Source organism: Panthera onca, chromosome C2, assembly GCF_046562875.1.
Source record: "Panthera onca isolate mPanOnc1 chromosome C2, mPanOnc1 haplotype 2, whole genome shotgun sequence".
NCBI lineage: Eukaryota > Metazoa > Chordata > Mammalia > Carnivora > Felidae > Panthera > Panthera onca.
The window spans coordinates 2533678-2544274 of NC_138347.1; the positions used below are offsets into that span (position 1 = coordinate 2533678).

Consider the following 10597-nt stretch of genomic DNA (forward strand, 5'->3'; position numbering starts at 1 on the left):
CCCACCCCTCCCCCACCCCACATGCGTTCTTCCAAACCCGGGGAGCCTTCCTGGGGGAAAGGAAGGCTGTCCCCGTTTCTCGGCTGTGCGGCGTGCGGGCCTGGGGGCCTCTCCCGGCTCAGCCAACCGGCCCCCAGACTCGGGCCCCCGGTGGGTGCCGGTGCACGGCCCCGCCCGGGCCACCTCACACCTGCCAAGTCACCTGACCTGGAGCACGCGTCCCGGGAGCGTGGTCGCGTAGGACCCTGAGGAGCCCCGTCGCCGCCCCGAGCCTCTCGGTCAGAGCCGTGGGCCACCCTCCCGCCGCCACCGTGGGCGCGTGGCGGAGCCGACCGCCCTGAAGTCCAGCGCGGCCGGGCGAGTCTGCCGCCCCCGTGCTCTCTCCCGCGGCGCCCCTGGCCCGTCGTGGGTTGTCCCGTGGGAGAGTCCAGGCTGCCCGCTCTTGTCTCCCGGCCAGGCGACCGGGCGGCTGCACGCAGCACGTGTAAGTGGGACATCTGCCGGGAGGGTCTCTCTCGGCCCCGTCGGGGTCCGGGTCAGGGTCCGGGCGGCTCTCGTGCTAGAGCCCCGCTCACGAGCGCGGCCGTGGGCTGCCGTCCCGGCTTCATCACCGGGCTCTGGGCTGCGGACGACACGTGTGCTGGGTTCCCTGGCCCGTCTTCTGTATCGACAGCTCTCTCTTCCACCTTTTCCGAACTTTTAATTTAAACCTACTGCACGTGTAGAAAAGGGCTCACACCGCAGGTGCGCCGCTCAGACTTCTACAAGCCACACACGCCCGTGTGACCCACACGTGGCTCTAGGGAGGGGATGTCGCCGTGCCCCCCGGAGCGGCTGCACGCCCCTGCCCTCCCGGGAAGCCCCCTCCCCACGCCCAGCAGCGCGGGCTGCCTCGCTGGCTCCGTGTGGACCGAATCAGGGCTCGGCCGCCCTCCGGGCCTCCCTCCCTCCCTCTGCTCGGCTGACCCACAAGACGCACACACGTGCCTGCACCTGTAACTGCCTCCTTCTCTCTCCCACCGCGTGAATATTCCAGAAGCTACCTCTTCGTTCTCTTTGGAGACGGGCAGGTAGAGCGATCCCGGGGTTTGAGCGTCAGGACCACAGCGGCCGGGACACTGAGCGCACGGGCCCTGCCGGGCGCTCGCTGGTGCGTGCCCAGGAGTGAGGCCGCCTCCCCGGCAGGTCCCGCCACACGGTCTGCACCGCGGGCGCCCCTTCGCACCCACGGTGGGGCTCCGTCCGCTCCACGCCGGCCCCAGTGCTTGGTCTCTGCACCTTTTCTGGCCGTGGCCCCTGGTGCGCGGGCCAGGGCCTGACCGGGGCTCCCTCCCCGCGCCCCCTGATGACCACGGTGGGGCGGTCTCTCGCCTCCGTCTGCTTCTCTTTGTCTTGCCACCTGTGATCCCAGGGGGAGCAGGGGAGGATTCGGATCCAGGATTCGGAGTCGTGTCACTGTTGCACCGGTGCCGGGAGGGGAAGCGGTCACGGGGCTCCCCTCAAATCTGCAACAAGGCAAGGACGCCCTGTCGCGCTTCCATTCGGCACCATCCAGAAGGCCCCGGCCCGGCCACAGGGCAGGAGGGCATGAGGAGGAAACAAAGCCCTCGCCACCCCGAGACGGCAGGGACGTCCACGCAGAAACTCCTGAATATTTACGTACGGATGACAGAACAGACCGGGAAGGCGGCTGGCTGTCCAGGCAACACCCCAGATCAAATGTGTGCCTGCTCAACGCCAACACGGAGTTTGAAAAAACTTTTAATAAAAAACAAAGTTTAAACGTGCCACTTACAAAAGCAATAGAAGCAATAAGGGCGCCTGGGAATAAATTTGACCGCAGAGCGTGAGACAGGCCGTGGGACATGCCGGAGCCTCACTGAAAGCCACGACTGTCGCCACAGACGGAGGCAAGGCCAGCTCTACAGCAGGAGGACAGCGTCAGTGCAACAGGTGACCTAGAGAGTCAGTGCCACTGCGGTCAAAACCCCAACAGTTTTTCATGAGACTCAGAAGCCGACTTGAACGTGCACCACGGAGCAAAGAGCAGGAAGGACGTGCAGGGAGCGGGCGGCTGAGGGACAGGGGGACAGAGGACCAGACAGACAGGGCCACGGCGGCACGACGTCAGCAGGGAGAGGGGCCCGCACGTGGGACAACCGGGATTCCACGTGGGGACGCCAGGGCCCCGGGCCCCCTACTTCTCCCCACAGACTGACCGCTCCGGAGGGATGGGCACTTCGGTGGGGCAAACTTGAGAACTCCCACGAGAAAACACAGGCTAGAGCGTGAGTGCCCCCGGGGACCCTTAGCGCCACGCAGGAGGCATGGCCCATAAAAGGAAAGATGGAGAACAGGGATGGCACAGACCTACAGGTGAGGCGCCGAGCGGGAAACCGGGTGAAGGAGCTCAGGGAAACACGCGGGACCATCAGTACGAGGCAGGACTGCAGAGGCACGTCAAGGCCACCGCCAGAGGCTCTTGCGTCCATCCATTCTCTGCACGAATGGGATCCACCCGCCGGCTGCTGGTGGGCGTGCGGTGCGGGGCGGGTGTGAGCCACGGCCCAGGACCACCGCGCAGGCCCGCGTGCCCGAGCCCCGCCACCGGGCGCCCCCACCTGCGGACGCAAGCGCGCGCGGCTGGCGCGGGTCAGGGTCAGTTCTCAGACCTCATCTCCGTGTAGACCCGAGGAGGGCCTCCCGGTGCATTCAGGGACGGACAGGGTTCCCGTTTCCCACAGGACACCGGCTCTCTTGTGCCATCTTCTCTCGTCCTGCCCGCGCCATCAGACAACCCCACCCGCTTCCAGCAGCCCTGCTTGAGAGGGACGGACCATCCTTTTGGTCTCCACCTGCACATGAAGTCTTGGGCACCTGTTACCTGTGTTTTTGCCTCTCTCACGTGCATTCAGGAATGCCCCGTGGTGTCACCTCACTAGCCCAGTTTACTCCAGTTCAGAAATCAAACAAACATTTCAGACCAGGGGCTGTAAAAATTACCACCTCAACTTCTCTACAGGCTGAATTCAGGCAGCAACATTTTTTATTTGGTCTGCAGTGTGTTAAAAATAAATAATTGTATATAAAATTCCAGATTGCTAAAAAAAGAAAATCCAGATTTCTGGCTTGTCCTGGCAGACCAAAGATCTAGTCCCTCTAGTCCTGTGCCTACCTGGCCATGTTGGCCGGGGATCCGTGCTGGGGGACACACTGGCTGGGGGTTCAGTGCTGGAGCTGAGTGCTGGGTGCTGGGGCTCAGTGCTAGGGCTGAGTGCTCAGTGCTAGGGGCTCAGCGCTCAGTGCTAGGGGCTCAGTGCTGGGGCTCAGGCTCAGTGCTAGGGGTTCAGTGCTGGGGCTGAGTGCTCAGTGCTGGAGCTGCGTGCTCAGTGCTGGAGCTGAGTGCTCAGTGTTAGGGGCTCAGTGCTGGAGCTGAGTGCTCAGTGCTAGGGGCTCAGTGCTGGGGCTGAGTGCTCAGTGCTGGGGGCTGTCTGCTCAGTGCTGGAGCTGAGTGCTCAGTGCTAGGGGCTCAGTGCTGGGGCTGAGTGCTCAGTGCTGGGGGCTGTCTGCTCAGTGCTGGAGCTGAGTGCTCAGTGCTGGGGCTGAGTGCTCAGTGGTGAGGGCTCAGTGCTGGAGCTGAGTGCTCAGTGCTAGGGGCTCAGTGCTGGAGCTGAGTGCTCAGTGCTAGGGGCTCAGTGCTGGGGCTGAGTGCTCAGTGCTGGAGCTGAGTGCTCGGTGGTGAGGGCTCAGTGCTGGAGCTGAGTGCTCAGTGCTGGAGCTGAGTGCTCAGTGCTAGGGGTCAGTGCTGGAGCTGAGTGCTCAGTGCTGGAGCTGAGTGCTCAGTGCTAGGGGCTCAGTGCTGGGGCTGAGTGCTCAGTGGTGAGGGCTCAGTGCTGGAGCTGAGTGCTCAGTGCTGGAGCTGAGTGCTCAGTGCTAGGGGCTCAGTGCTGGAGCTGAGTGCTCAGTGCTGGAGCTGAGTGTTCAGTGCTGGGGCTGAGTGCTCAGTGCTAGGGGCTCAGTGCTAGGGGCTCAGTGCTCAGTGCTAGGGACTGAGTGCTCAGTGCTGGGGGCTCAGTGCTGGAGCTGAGTGCTCAGTGCTGGAGCTGAGTGCTCAGTGCTGGGGCTGAGTGCTCAGTGGTGAGGGCTCAGTGCTGGAGCTGCGTGCTCAGTGCTGGAGCTGAGTGCTCAGTGTTAGGGGCTCAGTGCTGGAGCTGAGTGCTCAGTGCTAGGGGCTCAGTGCTGGGGCTCAGTGCTCAGTGCTGGGGGCTGTCTGCTCAGTGCTGGAGCTGAGTGCTCAGTGCTAGGGGCTCAGTGCTGGGGCTCAGTGCTCAGTGCTAGGGGTTCAGTGCTGGGGCTGAGTGCTCAGTGCTGGAGCTGCGTGCTCAGTGCTGGAGCTGAGTGCTCAGTGCTAGGGGTTCAGTGCTGGGGCTGAGTGCTCAGTGCTGGAGCTGCGTGCTCAGTGCTGGAGCTGAGTGTTCAGTGCTAGGGGCTCTGTGCTCAGTGCTAGGGGCTCAGTGCTGGAGCTGAGTGCTCAGTGCTAGGGGTTCAGTGCTGGGGCTGAGTGCTCAGTGCTGGAGCTGCGTGCTCAGTGCTGGAGCTGAGTGTTCAGTGCTAGGGGCTCTGTGCTCAGTGCTAGGGGCTCAGTGCTGGAGCTGAGTGCTCAGTGCTAGGGGTTCAGTGCTGGGGCTGAGTGCTCAGTGCTGGAGCTGCGTGCTCAGTGCTAGAGCTGAGTGCTCAGTGCTAGGGGCTCTGTGCTCAGTGCTAGGGGCTCAGTGCTGGGGCTGAGTGCTCAGTGCTGGGGGCTCAGTGCTGGAGCTGAGTGTTCAGTGCTGGGGCTAAGTGCTCCGTGCTGGAGGTGAGGTGCTGGGAGTCCATGCTGGGGCCATGCCCGCTGGGGTAGTGCTGGCAGCCGGTGGGGGAGGTCCGGCGAGCAGGCTGGAGGAAGAGGCACTCGGCCATCACTCCTGTCCACAGAGCCACCCCCAGTGCCTCACGCCTACGTTTCCACTGGCCCCCTTCCTGCCTGGCCCCGTCAGAACCGGTGTTCGCAACTTTTTATGGACAGTTTCGTTTACGAAAACAGAAATGCTCACGCCCAGTAACCCCCTAACACATAAAGGAAAGTAAAGGGTGCAACGCAGCTGGGGCCCCAGGAACATGCCGCGCTGGCCACAGCAAGAGAGAACGGCAGGCCGTAACGCATCTTCCAGCAGTTTCTGGGGCTCAAGTAACCGTGGTGTGCACCCCGCCTCAAAACGGGGAACGCGCCACCGCGTGCTGACGCGTGTGCTCTAACCACTGCCCGTCCGGAAGCGCCTGGTGGTCCCCACTAGGATACTCTGCTCACGCGCAGGTACAGGGAAGCAGCCACGGACCAGCCTCAGGACGCCTGCCGCGGCCACTCGGCTCCTCCTGAAACAAAACCACGATGCTACCCGTGCCGCGCAATTATTTTTACCAGGCCATTCTACTTCTGCTGATGACCAAGTCACTGAACGTCGTCTGAGAGGCAGCCGTGCAGCTTCGACGCCCCCGAGAGAGAACCTGCCACACAGCAGGAGCGTGCCTTCCACAGGCCAGCGGGACCTGAGGGACGGGGGTCCCTCCCCCAGGACCCCAGGCCGAGACTTGCTCAGGGCTGCGTCAAGGTCCTTCCTCCCCAGCCCATCCCTGTCTCCGCTCACCGCGTCAGACCAGCACGGTGGCCCCAGGGTCCCCCCCGCCCCCGCACTGATGCACCCCACGACCCTCGGCCCCCACGGGCATCTCTCCCAGCACACCTCTGCGCTGCTGTTTTCACATCTGCTTCCTGCATAACCCAAACGGTTGCAGCCCTCGTTTAACGCTTCTTATTTGGGCAAAACTCGCCACAACTAAACCTTATTTTGCAAGGTAGACCAATGGACTGATTCCTGTCTGAACACGGGCATATGTGTATCCTGATAAACGGCACGATCATCCAACCGCTCCAGTTAGACTTGGACGGTGTCTAAAGGAGAAGTCAGTCTGTAGAAGCCCGACCCAACCACCGCCCATTCGATACGTCCGTCCTCAGTGCCTCATTCTACTCCCGCCGCGTGCATAATGCCTCCGAGCACACATGAACTTGATGCACTGAATTCTTCCCCGGTGCAACACCATATCCAGCGTGTATCCGTTTCTGTCACCTTAGATGGGGATCTCTGATCCCCGGCCCACCCAGCGTAGCCTTCTGTAAGCGAAAAGTTGTCAAAGGACTACTTCCGTGAAGCCGACCGCTTAGTTTCAATATGTCGATTTGTTTTTCATACATTGAGTTTTCCGAGCATCAAGCTGCCTTGGATGCAGTAAGACCTTTGTTTGAAATCTAGATTCATCGCTTGCTGGCTGAGCAACCCCAGCCATGCTACCCGACTCAGTTTTCTCCATCTGCGAACAGGGACCTGCCACGGTCCCTACACAGCTGTTTCAAGAATCTAACAATATAATCTGCACATACGACACCTCACAGTAATTATAGCTGCCGTTACAGAGCAAGATGCACAGCCCAAGTGACAAGGCAGGGGACACTTTTAAAGTCAGCGTATGCTCATACGGACTTCAGGTCGCCGATGACAGGAGAAGAGCCGCCCTCTCTGGAACTCTAGGACTCAGCTCCCCGCCCAGGTTTGCAACTCTCGGGACATACAAGTCACCGCTGAGCGACAAACCTGGAGAAAGGTATTTGGTCGCAGCACACAGCTTTTTATTACCGCTCCAAGTAGAATTCGTTACTATCGTTCTTTGTTACCGATTTCACTCCCCACCCACTTTCAGAAAGGAATCGAGAAGATCCACATTAATAATGCATGGCCTCCCGAGTCGCCTGGGGACAGGCCTCTCGGCCAGCTGCTGGCTTGCTATTCCCACCCCTGCGCCAGGCCTCAGTCCCGAGTCCTGTGTGATGCAAAAGCACTCTGTGGCCTGTCACATACAGATCTGCTCAGACCACATCTAAGACGCATCCTACCTGCGACCCTTCCGGACACCCCGGACCACAGCCTCCAGGCCAGTCTCTGAGAGCCTGGGCCCCCCTCCCAAGCACCCAGATGCCCTCCCAAGATTACCAGCTCTCACACTTTGCTCAACAAAGATAATCAAAACACGGGGAATTCTTCCAATATCTGAAAGGCAGTCTGTCCAAAGATAAACCACTGATGCGTTTGCCTAAAATGCAGCATTCTGAGATTGGGAATTTGTGATTAATGTTAAGATGATTACGAGGTAGTTTTAGAAAGAGCAGATTAAGTGAAAGACGTTTCGCTTTACAGCTTGAGATAACTCATTTGAAGCCTCAAACATTCTTTGGTTAACCAAAAGTAAAATGCACGAAGTTTCTGAACAACTGCTTTACAAAATTCAGTCCACCCTTACTGTAAGTCAATTTCTCAATAAGGCTGAGTAACTAAAGATCTTACCTTATACACATCATGAAAAAGGAAACGGGCAAATGTAGCCGCTCACGACCGACGCTTTGCTCTATAAATATCAATGAGCCGCAAGTTGTACCAATAAACTAGCAGTTTTGATAAGGCGGGGGGTGGGGTGGGGGGGTGGTGAGAAACCACTGCTTTTGCCAGAAGTGTGTTTTGACGGTGATAGGGGCTCACTGCTAACAGTGAGGGCACCTGGTCTACACCACGTGTCCCTCTCGTGTCTCCCATGTTCAGTCAGTCTGCAAGTCAACAGCCAAGTGTGCATTTCAGGGGCAAAACGTGATTGGGCAAGGGAACCAGACCCTCCCCCTCCAAAAATCCAGTAAATTTGGCTCTTCTCAAACACAACTTCTACTCTACATTTTTCCGGTTTATAGGCATCCCCGTATTTCCCTTCTACCTCTGATTTGACCACAGGTAAACACATATGGACTTTTAGCAGATGGTGGGGTCTCAGAACATGGGAGCCTGGGGATCTTGGTTTAACTCTGGCCATGCTGATCTGCGACCTACCCTTCAGCAGGCAGCAAGGACTCTGTTTTCTCAGACTACTCTTTTCCAAGGTTGAAGTGTGATCCGAGGTCACACGTCCGGAGGGCTAACCCCGTGTATCAGGGTCAACCCTAATTAACATGGGAAGCCGGAGTAAACACGGACAGACCAGATCACTTCCGTGGATGCACTTTTTTCTACCTTTCAAAACAAAACGACTCCTTTGTTTCCCCAGTGCTGGCCCACAGACCTTCACACAGGCCCGGAAGCATTCGTGCAGGAGCGGAGCCGGCCACATGGGCCAGTCCAGGGGCAAGGGCACCCTCTCCGGAGGCGCTGCGAGAATCCCCACTCCGCCAACTGAAGCACCCCTCCGGCACCTTCCCTGACCGTCCATCCTACAACACGGACTTTCACCTGCTCTCCCGCGTGCTCCAGGCCATTGTCAGGACACAGACCTTAGGTAGAGATCCCCCAGGTGGGGCCCCACCCACGTGGGGTGAGCTTCGAACTCCCACCAAGCACGGCCACTATGGGTGCACACATCGGGTTCAAAACATTAAGGCAACTGCACCTTCCAGGGCCGAGAGGCCCTTCCCGCTCTGCACGTCAATGCCATGTAACTTCTCTTTTAAACAGCGTAATCAAGACCCCTAAGCGTGGTTCAGAAAGGGGCCGTAACAGGCTAATTCTGAAACTTAGAAATGAGCGGTAACAGGCTAATTCTGAAACTTTGAGGGCGGCCGGGGGGATGTGGTCACGATGGTCTAGAACAGGGGGAGGGAGCAGCAAGGAAGGGAGCATATTAAAGAATGTTCAGAATCAGCCCAAGACCCCTCCTGAAACTTTTAAACAGACGAAACACTGATGAGTAATCCCTACATGAGTACAATCAGGCTGCGGAGCAGGAACGGGAAGCAAGGAGGGGATCTCTGGGTTTAGCCCCGCCACCCCGAGCCCCACCAGCACCCCGGGGCCCCACCAGCACCAGCACCCCGTGGTGGACTGGGGTTCTCTGGGATAATCATCACTTCCCACATGGCCAGCTACTTCCCAAACCGGCCTCTCAAGGCCAACAGCCCTCATTTTTCCTTCTCATGTGACTGTATTTCCTACAAAAAGGAACCTGCCTGCTCAAGTACTCCCTTAGACAAGACTGTTAGTATTGTGCTTTAAAAAAAAAAAAAAAAAAAAAAAAAAGGCCACGGAAGCCATTTAGGAAGGCGTCTTCCCTACTGCAACTGAACTTCTCTCAAAGTTAAAAAAAAAAAAAAAAACTGCACAATTTTTCAAGGTAGCTTCAACTGCTAATAAACCTCCTTTCCCGACAACCTTGGCGTCCAACGTTCCGGGGTCCTCTGGGTGGCCGTGGGGGTGGAGGCGGCTCTTGCCCCGAATGGCTCTGGCATTACTGACTGACCCCATCACTGAACGGTGGAAATTCACAGTCGGCCTTGGTCCAAACGCCAAAGTCAAATCGGAAAACTCAGCACCCGCCACCCCACCTGCAGCCCGCCCTCTGACTGAGCAAAGAGTGAAACTAAGCCGTGGCCACGGGCGAGCGGGGTCGCGGGCGCCCCGTGGGGTCCCAGGTCCCCTGTGCCCCCACCCCACCCCCCACCAGCCCGGCAGGGGCCGCCTCGCGTCGGCAGGGAGGGGGGAGCGGAGGGGAGCAGAGTCCGCGGGGAGACAGGGAACAAGGGACAGGGGGTCGCGCCGTCCCAGAGCCCTGGGCCGCCCGTCCCCTCCCGGGGCGCCCCGTCCCCCAGCGCCCCCCACCCCCGCCAGGCCCCGCGTGCCCCCCCACCCCGGGCTGCAGCGGCCTGAGTGGGGGGCGGACGGGGAGGTGTCCTGGGCCTCGGCCGGACCAGGCGCCGGGAGCCCGGCGGTGCGGGGAGGACCCGGGCCCGCGGACCACCCCCCGCCCCGCCACCCCGTCCTCCCGCAGGCCCCACGCCGCAGAGGGCCGGCTGCGCTCCGCCCGGCGCGGGGCCAGGGGCCGACCTCGGGCGGAGGGGGGGGCGGTGCGGGGGGCGACCTCGGGCGGGCGACGACCTCGGGCGGCGGGGAGTGGGGTGGGGGCGACCGCGGGCGGCGGGAGGGGGGGGCCCGACCTCGGCAGGGGCCGCGCCGCTCACCTGCAGCCGCCGCCACCTGCTCGTCGCGCGCGCGCGCGCGGCCTCGGCGTCGCCTCCGCGGCCCCTCCGGCCGCTGCGCTCCGGCCCTGGGCGCGCCCGGCCCTGCGTCGGGCCTCAGCTAGTGCGGCGCCCGCCGCCCCCGGCCCCCATCCCGCCCCGCCCGGCCCGCCGCCCTCCGCCCTCGGCCGCGCCGCCCCGCCACTTCCTGTGCGCGGCGATCCCACAGTTCCGCCGGCGCGCGGGGAGGGGGGACACGCGGGGGGGGTGACACGCGGGGACACGCGGGGGGGGCACGCGGGGGGGGACTCGGATGAAGGCGCGGGGGGGGCCCGGGGTACACGCTGGGTCACGTGGGGGACGGGGGACACGTGGGGGACACGGGACACCGGGGAGGGGGGTTGGGGGGGGACTCTGGCAGAGGTCGGTAACGGACGCCCGTGAATCCGAGGCAGAGATGGGAGCCGGCGGTGCACGTGGGGTGCAGGACCAGCGAGGTGGGGCAGGGGGGCAGGA

At 61.1% G+C, this 10597-nt stretch overlaps 1 protein-coding gene across 1 annotated transcript in view; it reads right to left on the reverse strand.

Annotated features, from left to right (window-relative positions):
• Positions 1-10240, reverse strand: part of AGPAT3 (1-acylglycerol-3-phosphate O-acyltransferase 3) — an 81189-nt gene extending 70949 nt beyond the window's left edge. The window contains exon 1 of the mRNA XM_078452706.1: positions 10085-10240. The gene's annotated coding sequence lies outside the window, so the exon portion shown is untranslated. The remainder of the gene's footprint in view (positions 1-10084) is intronic.
• Between the last annotated feature and the right edge of the window lie 357 nt (positions 10241-10597).